The sequence below is a fragment of the Pinus tabuliformis genome, chromosome 8 (genome assembly GCF_031772625.1).
Source record: "Pinus tabuliformis cultivar Carrire ecotype Pingquan chromosome 8, CPIR1, whole genome shotgun sequence".
Taxonomy (NCBI): Eukaryota; Viridiplantae; Streptophyta; class Pinopsida; order Pinales; family Pinaceae; genus Pinus; species Pinus tabuliformis.
The window spans coordinates 322,413,672-322,427,751 of NC_142294.1; positions in this window are offsets into that span (position 1 = coordinate 322,413,672).

The following is a 14,080-nucleotide window of genomic DNA, read 5'->3' on the forward strand; positions in this document are numbered from 1 at the left end:
ATAAAAACAAAGATGTACTAATCAACAATGACTGGGGAAAATGGGAAAAGGGGTAAATCACTTTATGGCAGTAGGTCGTTCGTGAACATGACACTTTCACTTCATCATTGTGACTATTTGGGTTGGGTTATCTACTTGATGGTCATCATACCTTGGTCTATCATACCATCCATTACTTTTGTTTTGGGTCAATGCTGTCAATCCATTCAGTGTCGTCGACATGTTCAAGAGAAGTCACTCAGTTTAAAATTCATCCTTTGCAATACTCATAAACCTTAATTTTCATGACTACCATTCCTGAACCTTGTGTCATCAGTCAAATTCTGTCTCCAAAATCATTACACTCGTTTCATGTCATTGATGTGCGATACATGAAAGCCCTCCTGTGATGACTCGCTTCTTGTTGACATCAACACATTATCCAAGAAGTTGACTTAGAAACACCCTTCCAGTACCTTGAAGCTTGCATACATCAATGGCAGGTTTCTCACTTTTGGCAATAGGTTGACATCACTGGCCTCCAACTGAAAGGCTTTGTATGGTGTTTGACATCAAAAAATCCATTCACACCATGCAAAATGTACTGCAGTACCTTGAGGATCATTATCATTATCGGTGATTTCTCTCACATCTATTAACGACTTACATCATTAGCTAGTAATCAGACAGTGTCTTCCCATGTTCGACTTCAGATCACATATTCGCATGGTTAGACTTGTACTTGAGAAAATGATTGAACGAGATAGAATACCCTGGATCTAGTTTCATCCATCTAGGCTGCAATTTTAGGAAATGTACCAAATCATCCATACAATGGCTTTACATTGATGGTCATCCTATCATGGCTCTATATCTATAAATGACTATCCATGTACTTGTAATGAAAGTTTATATGCCGAGCATGGGTATGCCTTCCCTCAGCGATTCATGAGAAAAAATCAAAATATCATGATATTAAGTATTGTAATCGATGTAGGTCACCAACCACTTCGGAACCTCCTCATCACATCGTAAAGCATATCACTCGACATCATTATTTTCAATTTCATGCTTTAGGTGGAAGTTGTTACACATCCATTTAGGCACATCAGCCCCATCATTCAGATCAGTACCATTATGGGTCATCAAACCGTAATTCAGTTGCTACATGCCATAGACAAGTCACCTCTTTCAATGCCTCCATCCCTGAGAGTTCTTTGGCCTGAAACCCTCCAGAATCACCTCCTTGAGGGACCAGCACAACCTTGGACAAGGGTAAGTGCACTTCAGTGAAGGTAGGCCCATGTCAGGGTGCTCTACAAAGCACCTAGGCCCAATTTGACTTGCGCTAGGCGAGATTTAGCGAAATTCACATAGGGTTCTGGGAATATTCTTATATTATGGAGCCATCTAGAAGATTCCCACACTTATCATCTCCTATGAGATCGAAATTGGATAGGGAATGAGTTAATTAACCTCCTATCCTCTCATCCCTTCCTCCATGGAAACTAACTCTATGTTTGGAAGGCCATTCAATACCCTCATTTATGACAAAACCTCCTCCATTTTCCTATAAATTGAGCACTCATCTAAGTGATCAGGGATGGACTTTGAGAATTTGTAAGGAGATACAATTGGAGTGAGAATTGATATTGTAAGTGAGTGTTTTTATGATGCCAGAGTGATGTGTTTTTGATGTTATGTTGGTTGGAACCCAAGTTGGAAGAGTGACAATGGATTGGACTTCATGGTTGTAATTCTTCCTTCTACTTAATAAATTTGTTTACACCTTTTTCCATATGCTTATCTTGATATATGATGTTTATATGTGTGAATGTATCTAATTACATTTACTTGTATTTGAGAGATCTCTTGCTTTGATTGGTTTTTTGTCTTCTGTTTATGCGCGTAGGTACTTTTTGAGCGAGTTAAGTTAGAGAAGGAGTGACGGGAGTCAAACAAAGGAGAGAAAGGGAAAGCGAAAGAACAAGTAGGTCCTTTGAATCTCTTTGTCTTATTTATCGTTTACAGAAAAAGGGTAAGCACTTTAAATATGTCGTTCTAGGTATAGCTACCTACCTAGGGAATTAGTATTTATCCGTAGATACCAAATTCCTCATAATAATTAGGGTACAGATGAAACAAACAATCTTATTTCACTATGGGTGATAACTATTACCATGTGATAAAGAACGAAAATCTAAGCCTAATGACTTTACTTCTTTCCCATATTCCATGTTTTAATCCTTAGTTACAAGACTTTCTCGTGTGTTTCTCCTCTCTGTGGTTCCCAAAATCCTTCCTCAAAATTTTTCTCCACCAAATTGGTATTAAATAATTATTTGATATATGCATAAAGATATTTTAGGTACATACAATAATGGATGCATAAATAAATGGAATACTTTTCTATTATAACATTATTTAGATGACTAATAGTGGTTAATGGTGGACATGTACCCAGGAATAGGTTGACAGAATGATTGGCAAGCGAATGAAAGTGGTTCATGTAGTCTTATGGAATCAAGGTTATGGAAGATATTGTGCTTACAAGGGAATGGTACAAGTGGCACCTATGCATGTTGTCACAATAATGTCAATGCACTTCTCCTTGGGTTTCCTTTTGGAAGGTTAAATCCATAAAGGGAGGAGTGTAGGGATGTGTTGGTGTGTGTGGCCTAGAGAGTACTTAGAGTTAAAAAGGAAAATGAAACTTCTATAATACACAGGGATATAATATATCATTGGGCAACCCAAGTTGGAGATGCTCGAAGGATAGTGGCATAGCCTAAGGGACTACTGGAATCAAAGAAGGGTTTGCACCACCTTGGGTCTAGTGGACTTGGGGATGTGAGAGTATTGGTTGCAGTATGTTGTTGAAAATTTGGCAGATCAAGGATATATTTCTAAAAAAACAAATCTAAAAATAAAATTCCTAAAAATAGAATTGCTAAAAATAGAAAGTCTAAAAATAAAAAATAAAAAGATAGATTTTCTAAAAATAGAATTTCTAAAAATAGAAAGTCTAAAATTAGAAAGTCTGAAGATAGTAAATCATCTTGCATCAATTCCTAATCAAGTATTGTTGATGAAAAATCACTTATTTTCATTAATCAATCCTAACAGTTAAATCTTGACCTAATATTGTATCATCAATATTATTATTATCCTCTTTATGATATTATTATTAATAATAAAAGGAATGTTAAGTCACTCAATCATCTCTCTCAATAATGTTCTCTTACACTCTCATTATTGACATGGAATATTCCTCTTACACTCTCTTACACTCAATAAAGGCACATCATAAAAGATTCTCTTCCTCTCTCTTACACTCAATAAAAGCATCTCATAAAAGATTCCTCTTCTGAACTCTTTAATTCATATGTTACACTCACTATTAAAAGCATAAGTTACAAAAGCATGGACACCTCCTTAATGGCATGAGTAAAATATCTTAAATGGGCAAGAGTTACACTCCTCTTTGCATGCGAGCTACTCCTTTATGGTAAGGATTCATTTCTCCTCCTATATATATGTGCCATATTCTTTCTCCCCTCGCTACTTGTGCATTGTGAATGAAGAATTCAAACTTGAGAGGGAGTTGAAGAACATTGTGAGAGAGATTCTTGGAGACGAAGAGAAAAGCTTGGTAAGCCACCGTTGATTCAGTTCTTTAGTGTTTCAGTGTTGATTTAGTTGAAGGGAAGGATGATTAATTGTGTGCATTTGTCATTGCTACCAGCGATCTTCATGTTGCAACTTGTTCATATTTGGGTGAACTTACTCATTCTCTTGATTTCTCATTGTAATATGTATCTCTAGCAAACAATTGATTTCTAATAGAAGAAGCATTTGTTTGGGTTTTGCATTATGATTTTTTCCCTGGTCATTGGACTAAAATTATTTGTGTATACTTGTGTTATTAGATATCTTCTATTTTGCATATGGTTTATATTGTGTATGTTCTATCTAAAATTGCTTAATTAATATTATAGAAGAAATAATTTTTAGAATCAGTAATTGTTGCAACATATTACATTAAAATTTCAACATGGTATCAGAGCTTCAGTGAAGACAAGTCCAAGAAGTCAATAGCTTCTCCCTTCTCATTTTATGCAAGAAAAACAACTTGTTGTCTCTTCTATTTGCAGCTCATTTTCTACTGAAAAATGACTTGTTGTCTCTTCTATTTACAGCTCATTTTTGGTTGAAAAATCACTTGTTGCCTCTTCTATTTGCAGCTCATCTTTTGCAGAAAAATAACTTTTTGTCTCTTCTATTTTCAGCTGACTTTTTCTAAAATGTCTCTTCTCTTTTGTTCATTTATTGTTGAATTTTATTGCTAAAATCTTGTTGATAATGTTTATTATTGAAATTTAATGCTAAATTTTACTGTTTCATTTTTACTGATGAAATTTTGCTGATAAAATTTTATTACTACCATTTTTCAAAGATTTCAAGGAACCCAATATATGATATTAATTTTGTAGATAGTAATTATGGTGTTGCATGTGTTTAATAGTTGCAGATTTGGTACTTGTTGAAACATGCACAAGTAAATAATTTTATTTCTTCTGTTTATGCATGTGAAAAAAAATATTTGTTGTCTTGAAGAGAAGTATAATAGATAAAAGGTTATGAAAGAATAATTGATATAAATTAAATATGGAAGATAATGGGATTTTTACTCTCTCACAATATATGAGAAATATCATAATCTTATGCATTTTGGTAATTTCAATATTAGATTTTACTAACAATAGTGGTTGTAAGTAAGAATCATGTCTTTTGGAAAATATATAATGATAGCTTTCTAAACTAACCTCATTTACAATGATCCTAGATGGATTATAACTAATATCATTCTAGACAAAGAAGTCAATATGTGTAATTATTATTACATGATTTCACTCTCGGATCAAGGTTTGATGATCCTTATAAAATAAATGGAAGACCTATACATGCATTGATTCATGATAAGTAATCATCAATATAAATTGTGGCACTAAAAAGCTATTCATCTTCACTATAAAACATTACCTCATGTGAGAAAGATGGTTTCTGAAATGGTCGGTATTAGAGTTGATCTTGATGGAGTTTGATAAGTGGTGTTCAAGAAGATGCATTTCTTCTACCAATGACAATGACGGGTGGACATTGGTAACTTATAGAGGCCAGGATAAAGAGGGAGCTAACCACTTCCTTCAGTCCCATTACAAATAAGTATTTTTATGCCTTATGATGGTTCTCCGTGTCACTGCTCCTATTTAGATTTATCTCTATTGATAATTGGTTATTCTTCTTGCATGAGTATTTAAATGATTCTTTCACTAACCTCTTGATGAGGATACGATCAAGAAAAGTAGATCCTAAATATCACTAGGGTAAAAAATAGTGCAGAATGTTTGCATTATGATGTATGTGTTGTACTTGATGGAAACCCACTTATAGCAGAACAACTCTCTTGTATATGGTAACTAGATGAATCTATAGAAGAGATATCAGATGTGATAGAATGCATAACAATAGTGTTTACAGATGTGATGAAATGTAGGCCAGTTTCAAGGAATTGGTTTAGAAGGCAACTTACTCAAACGAAAGATCACAATACAGCATGACAAAAGCAAAAGAATTACAGTTCAGACTACAAAGGATGAAGAAAGAGAGGTATACGTAGGTTCACCTTGACCAAGCTGCATATACACGTAGGTTAATAGAACAAAATAAGCGTATAACGTACACACGTGCTTTCATAGAAGGAAAAGCGCGTATACCTTGGAAAACTAAGTTTTTGGTCCAAAGTATTTGGTCCATGGTATTTTGATCCATGGTATTGGTCCATGGTATTTGGTCTGAGGTATTGACCCTAGGTATTTGATCCAAGGTATTGATCCTAAGTGGTTTTCGTCCATGGTATTGAGAAAGGCCTAGAGCCATATAAGGAGGAGAAAATCATTAGACCAAGGAGAGAAGTATCAAATATTTGATAAAGTGTGAGATCCAGTATGCAGGTTATGGGTTTATGATGCTCTGCTTGATTTTAGCTGAGGAGGAACCTTAGCGGTTGATGAAGTACAAGATCTAATGAAGGATTGGGATCTTAAGGCTTGGAATGAATTATATTTATATGGGTTGATCATGTTTATTCTAGATTTGTATACTGACGCATGTGTTGTTCTGTAAATATTATGATATGGGTATAACTGATGTCTGGAATAGCTGCAAAATTATGAATGAATATTTACAGATGTATACGCTAGTTGACTTTGGTAAAAGCACACATACACGCAGGGTCGGCGCATCGAAGTAGCGTATGCCTTGTGAAATATGATGTTTGAAGTTCCATTGATTCTTGTTGTTGATGTAGAGTTCTGGGTTTTGCTTTATGTTCTGGTGACTGCATTCTAGTAACAGTGTTCAGATTGATAGTGATTTGCTTCAGTGATGATGATGACTTATCATTATGTGATCTGATGGGCTAGATCTGGTTGCTACTACATGTATTATCCTTTATATGTGATGATTTGGGTATGTTTGAAGTCGGGAAGTGCAACGAAGTTATAAGTAAGTATTTGCAGATCTATACGATGGTTCTCCTTGATGAAGTTGCGTATACATGCTAGTTTGGCTCTTCCAAGTTGCGTATACACTTTGATGTATGGTTTTGAGGTTACATCAGGTTTTGAATGATGATGCAGTGTTTTGGGTACAAATATGTCTACTGGTTATAGTGATCTCTTTGTTCCAGTTGATTTGTTGAAGTTGATTAAAGTATGAATGAATGTTTGATTCAGTTGTGCCTGAGATTCATGGATTGATTCATTCAGCTGTGGTTGATTCAGAAAGTGAGGATCAAGTTTCAGTGATTAGTTGATGCAGATGTACAAAATGGTTGTATTACAATGGTGATTGATTTTGAGCTTCAATGTTGTTGATGGGTCCAGTCTGAAAATTGGATGAAACATGGCCCTGAGATTATGGTGTTGTGTTCCAGGAGTATCCAATATGAATGTTTATGAAACATGGTCCCTGGAGGAAGAAAGAAGGTTGTAGCTTTTTGTACGTCGGCACCTACGTGCTAGTAAACATATCGGCTAGTACAAGAGCTAGGGGGTTGTAGCTCCCTTCCAGTAGAAGCTGGAGAACGAGAGAAGGTTGTAGCCTTCTGCAGGTAGAAGCTTGCATACTGGTGTGAGTTTGCACCAGTACAATGTTGTAAACAAATTTTCTTATTATTAAAAGAAGACAGAGATGACAGCAGTAGGTGGTTTTCACCCACATTGGGTTTCCACCGTAAATCTTGGTGCTCATGTGTGTTGCTTATATGTGATGGTTCACTCTATTATTAACTACATATGGTTATTGTTTAATGTTTAATAAAGTATTGATGCACAAACTAAAGACCAACATATGATGAATTAACTGAATCATTAGTTTGTTGGATATATGCTTGTTTCCTTAAACACATTTGCGTGTACACGCGGGTTGCCCACATGGAAGTAGCATATATAAATTTGAGTATGAAAATAAAAATATTATTGACTTGACTAATATTGATTCACCGCCCCCCACCCTCAATATTATTTCCAACATAGAAAGTATAAACGCCAAGAGGAAGTCTGTGTAAGGATAATGAAGCAGCCACTCTCACATCTAGAAAAAGAAAATGACTCGCCTCACCACTAGGTATAATTTCATTATGTTTATTTACTTTATTACTATTGTTATTTATCTTGTTTTGGGATCAACATGTACATTTTATGAATGTGAGAATCAAGTCCTTTGTATCGAGATTGAGAAATATGTCGATTCATCTCATGATTTGAGTGGAAATGAGGTGGACAAGAGCTCGATACTTCTACAAGGAAGTTGGAATCAAGAAAGAGACCATTGTACCATATAACCTAGAACAAAGTGGGTAGTTAAGGATCTTTGACTACCCTTTCTACTTTGATGTGCCAAAGGAAAAGGGTACCAAGTTGGAAAATTTAGGAAAGAAAGGTATTATTGTTGGTAATTGTGAAAATTCTAAAGCTTACAAAATATATGTGTGTGGTAAAATAACTATAGAGTTTAGTAGAGATATAACATTTGATGAAGATGCAGTTGTTTGAAAATCCATAGACACTCATCCTCCTACTAATGTTGAAAGGTAGGATGATGCCTTGGATGCACAAGAATATCTTGAGCCTGAGCCCCATTTTGTTGATGAACCCATGGATCCCATGGACTCATTGTACTAAAATGAGACCTTTACTGATTCGTGACACCCTTTAATATGTTGATAAACATGCTCCTCCTAGAGTAACCTCCAGATAAAAGAAGAAACCATGTCGGTTAAAGGGATATGCTAGTTATGAATAACATTATTCAAGCTTAACCATGCACTTTTGAAGAATCTATGAAGGCTCAAGTGTGGAAATATGCAATGGTTGAAGAAGATGAATCCATCATTCATAGTGATGTATGAGAAGTAGTTCTAAGACTCCAAGGTATATATGTTGTGTCTTCTAAATCGATGCATAAAACTAAACATGGTGTTGATGGAAGTATTGAAAAACATAAAGATAGATCTGTGACTGAAGAGTTCTCTTAGAAAGAGGAAATAGAATATGATGAAATATTAGCACCTATTTATTATTATACAACCATTCAATCTATTGTGGCTCTATTTTTTAGTCAAGAATGGTCCCTTCACCTAATGGATGTGAAGGTTAATATTTTTCATGTCTTCCTAAAGGAAGGAGTATTTGTGGAGCAACAAAAAGTGTTTGAATTAAATGATAGGAAAACTCATATTTGTTGATTGAATAAATCCCTCTATGGTTTGAAGCAAGCTCCAAGAGCTTGGTATGCTTGCATTGGTAGCTTCTTGATGAATCTTGGTTTTACTAGATGTAATGCTAATTCAAATTTGCACTTAAAGATAGTCCAAAGTATGCCTATGATTTTGGTATTATATGTTGATGATTTATTTCTAACCGGTGGTGAACCTCTTATCCTCTAGTCTAGGATGGACTTAGCTTGTGAATTTGAAATGAAAAATTCACTTAATACACTACTTTCTGGGTCTTGAAGTATGGTAGAAACTTGGTGAGATTTTCCTTTCTCAAGGAGAATATGTTGTCAAATTGCTTGAAATATTTGATATGATAGAATGTAAATCCCTGAATACTCTAATGGAGATGAACTTCAAAAAGATATGTGGTGAAGATGTAGGTCCTGATTTGGAAAACCCTTCTGAGTATTGACAACTGATTGAGGCACTGATGCTTTTAGTCAACTCTAGATGAGGCATATGTTTTGCGGGCAATATTCTGAGCCAATATATGATTACACCATCTCATGAAAACTGGATTGTTGCAAAGCATGTGATGATATGCCTTCATGGGACCATCAATATAGGTTTGAAATATATTGTCAGTGATATAAGACTACATGCATACTCATATGCTAATTGGGCTGGTAACTGTACTGATAGAAAGGTCAAATCTGGGTGCTTCTTCAACTTAGGATCTACCACGATATCCTGGATGAGCTAGAATCAAAATTCGGTAAACCTCAACATGGTTGAAGTTGAGTACATTTATACTAGCATGAATTAATGTGAGGAAGTATGAACGAGAAATATATTTGTAGAGATCTTTGATCATGTTCTGGACAGAACAATATTTTTTATGAAAATAAGAGTGTCACTCGACTTGTAGAAAATCTCATGTTCCATGGCAAGTCCAAGCATATTGAGATCAAATATCACTGTATCTATGATATGGCGAAGAGAGGAGCAGTAAAACTCCATCATATAGTGACTGATGAGAAGATCATTGACATTCTTAGAAACCCTTTACTGAAAGGAAAGGTCTTGGATTTTCAGAGAATGACTTGGACTAATGGATGTGACCCTTCCCAAAGAGCATGGTCATGGATGATAAGCCTTGAATGAGCAATATCCATGTCATGTGTTGACAACTATAACTCCACAAGTAGTGATAGCCTTGGATATGTGAGATCCTTGGGTGTGCTTGATCCTTGTCATGTATTGACAAGTGGATCCCCCCAAGCAATGATGAACCTTGGATGAGTGAAATCCTTGTCATGTTTTGACAAGTGTATCTCCCCAAGTAGTGATGAGCATTGGATGCACGAGATCATTTTCATATGTTGACAAGTGGATCCCCCCAAGAAAATATGAGCCTTGGATGTGCGAGATAATTGTAGTGTGTTTACAAGTGGACCTCCCCAAACAAAGATGAGACTTGGTTGTGCAAGATCCTTTTCATGTGTTGACGAGTGAATCCCCCCAAGTAGTGATGATCCTTGGATAGATCCTTATCATGTGTTGACAAGTGTATCCCCCCAATAAGAGATGAGACTTGGTTCTGTGAGATCATTGTCATGTGTTGACAAGTGGATCCCCCAAGTAGAGATGAGACTTGGTTGTGCAAGATCCTTGTCATGAGTTGGCAAGTGGAAATCACCCCTAGTGAATACAGGGTGATGGATGAATCCACCCTATGATGATTTTTATTCATTAGAGTGAGATATCATTCTTCCAAATGATACAAAGTAGTGATGACCATAGACGAGTAGAGAAAGAAGAGATCTTTTGTCACATAAAGAAATTCCTCCCTAATTAAGAGGGAGTGTTGAAAATTTAGCAGGTCAGGGTTAAAGTTCTAAAAACATAAAGTGTAAAAATATCATTTCTAAAAATAGTAAGTATAAAAATATAATTTCTAAAGAGAAGAAGTCTAAAAATAGAATTTCTAAAAATACAACGTATAAAATTAGAAATTCTCAAGACAGTAAATCCCCTTGCATCAATTTGTAATCAAGTATTTTTGATGAAAAACCACTTCTTATCATTAATCAATCCTAATAGTTCAATCTAGACTTAATTTTTTATCATTAATATTATTATTATCCTCTTTATGATATTATTATTATTGAACAAAGGAATTTCAAATAACTCAATCATGGCTCTCAATAATGTTCTTGTACATGCTCATTCGTGGCATGTGATATTCCTCTTACACTCTCATTAATACTCTTACATTATCTTACACTCAATAAAAGCATGTCATAAAAGATTCCTCTTATGCTCTCTTTAATGCATATGTTACATTCTCTCTTAAAAGCATCACTTACAGAAGCTTGCATACCACCTTAATGACATGGGTAACATTTCCTAGATGGGCATGAGTTACACTCCTCTTGGCATGCGATCTACTACTCCTTTATGGCATGGATTCATTGCTCCTCCTATATATATGTGCCCCATTGTTTCTGCCTTCACCACTTGTGTGTTGTGAAAGAATAATTTGAACCCGAGAGAGAGTTGGAGAAAGTTGAAGAAGATTGCAATAGAGAGACTTGGAGAGTAAGAACAAAACTTGATGAGCCAATGTTGATTATGTTCTTTAGTGTTTTAGTGTTGATTTAGTTGAAGGGAAGGTTGATTAAGTGTGTGCACTTGTCACTATTACCAATGATCTTCATCACACAACTTTTTCAAATTTTGGTGAACTCACTCATTCTATTGATCTCCCATTGTACTCAATATCTGTGCTAAAAAAATGATTTGTAATAGAAGAAGGATATGGTTGGGTTTTCCCATTGACAGTTTTGGCCTGGTCATTGGACCTAAATTCTCTAATGTCTACTTATGTTCTTTGTTGCCTTCTATTTTTCATATGGTTTTATTGTTCTATTAAAAAATACCCCCATTTATTAGTCTAATGGTTAATTTGTTAATTAATAATTGGGGACCCTTTGTAAAAACTCTCCAAGAAAAATTTATCAATCAGGCGTTTTCCTTTGAGCTCTTAGGAATAAATTAGGATATCAAGTTAAAACCCTCTAAAACTAGCAATTCCTGCATTTTCTCATATTGATGCACCAAGTGCGTTGAATAGTTAGTTAACAAACAAAATCTATGAATTGGGATAAAATCAATCATCGCATTTGACTTAGACGTCATTATACTTTTCATTAAAAAACTAATAGTTAAGGCATTTCCTATAAGAAAAGCACTTATCGCAATCACATATCGGCATACACAAAGGACGCAACTCACAAACTTAGCATGTTGTAACATGTGTGATGAGATATTGCTATAGAACGACTCAAACTCATCGCATCATGTCAATTTATTTAAAAAGTCCAATTTTATGAAATGTGAAAGCTTCCGAAATGTGATAAAGTCCGAACCCGATAAACGCAAATGTTAGAAATTGAGAGTTATGTCCACTACATCGTGAAAAGCCACTTTAATATGTAATTACTCCTTTAAGAAAAATACACTCTAAACGGTAAATGATACCTCGCTTATCGCACATCTTGTAGAATTCTAAAGAACTTTGAGAAAGAACACAATCAAATATGCGATAATGTTGTTTGCCATATTGCATCGCAATCGCAAAATCGACATCCTCGTAGTTAAAAGCTGCCACCTTAAATGTTTTTCCTTCCTGTTTGTGATGTGGTAATTTAATAAGTAATAAAAGCAATGATAGGGAGCCTTAGTGGCTATTTAATGCGTTTAATGGCATTTATGTTAAGGAGTGGCTCAACATGATACGATATCTTTTCTTCTGCGTTTTGAATAATAGCTGCTATCTTGTCACCTTTTTGGGATTAACTGTATCATTTATTCTCACTATCATTCTCACTCATGTTTATCCAATAAATTCTGCTTAGCTCCATTTCAGGAGAGCTCTGCAAAGAACATCATTAGAAACAATGGGAAAGAAAGGCAAGGGAAATGCATCTGAGAAATCAGAAATAGTGCCACTTTACTCTGATACTACATCCAACAGAGACAGAGGAACTAAGACATGGGAGGCCATGTACAACTTGTTAGAAGAAAATAAGCCCAGGCCACTAGTAATAAAGGCCATGACAAATGCTCAAGAGTCATCTGATGCCTCCTATTTTGAAACAACATGTTCTTTCCTGCACCGCATAACTGCATGACCAAAAATAATCCCATACACGGACATGGTCAAATGGGTAATTGACAAGGTAGACATCATAGATCGAACATTCAAGAATCATAGGCAGGAGGTCATGGATTCATTCTTAGCAGACAACCTATGACTAATGTCCTAGTTACCTGAACCAAAAAAGTTCTACAACAAACAGTTCCTTGAGAAATTTGCTAAAGAAAATTAGGACCCGTCAGACATAACAGAGACCTGGAAATCAAGCGAGGGCAAGCTAAAATGGGATAAAACTAGTATGTACTCCACGACATCCATTTCTCCCCCCCATAGTTTTGCAGTAGCAATGATATGTAGGTTATTCAATGGACCCGATAGCACCAAGTTTTCCAGGGATTGGATCCCATTGATAGATGTAGTAGTGAATTTAACAATAATGAACTAGGCTCAATTTTTATCAGATAATTTGGCAAAGGCCATTATAGAATATAGAAGAAAAATAAGTTCCTCCTTAAGGGTTTATCCCCCATTTTTCATGAGTCCTTTTGTTATGGATGCAATTTGTTTTTGTTCTAAATTTCCCAATATGGGATGGAAGTGTACTATACAGAACCCACTTCCCATCCATGTATAACATACGATTTTGTGGGAATCTCAGTTCCACCCCCATTTTTATAAGACTTGTCAAGTGGTTATGCTATCTATTCATAAATTTTTTAGTTTATGACATAACCGTAGAAAAGCGGAGGTAGATATCTTTCCAGTAGCCAAATGGTTTGGGGTAGAAACGTTCACCTACATTAGAGTCTTTGGGAGCATTGCTTTACCACATGTCCTCCCATGTTATGTCCCCGACAAACTAATGGCCAGAGAAATAGCCTACCAAATAGCAGGGGAACGAGGATTAAGAAGAGGACTAAAAGAGAAAAGGAAGGCCATTTGGCCTACATTCCCATTACAATGTGATGATTTTGCACTACATGATTATGGACATGCACAAAAAGAAGTAGATATTACTAGATATCTGAAATTATCTATGTTTAGGGGAAGGCAGTATTACCCAAACGACACTATTAAGGACTTTACTTCTATGGTAAAAGTAAAACAGTTCACCTACGAAGAGGACACCTTCGATGACCTCATCCTACATGCAGAAA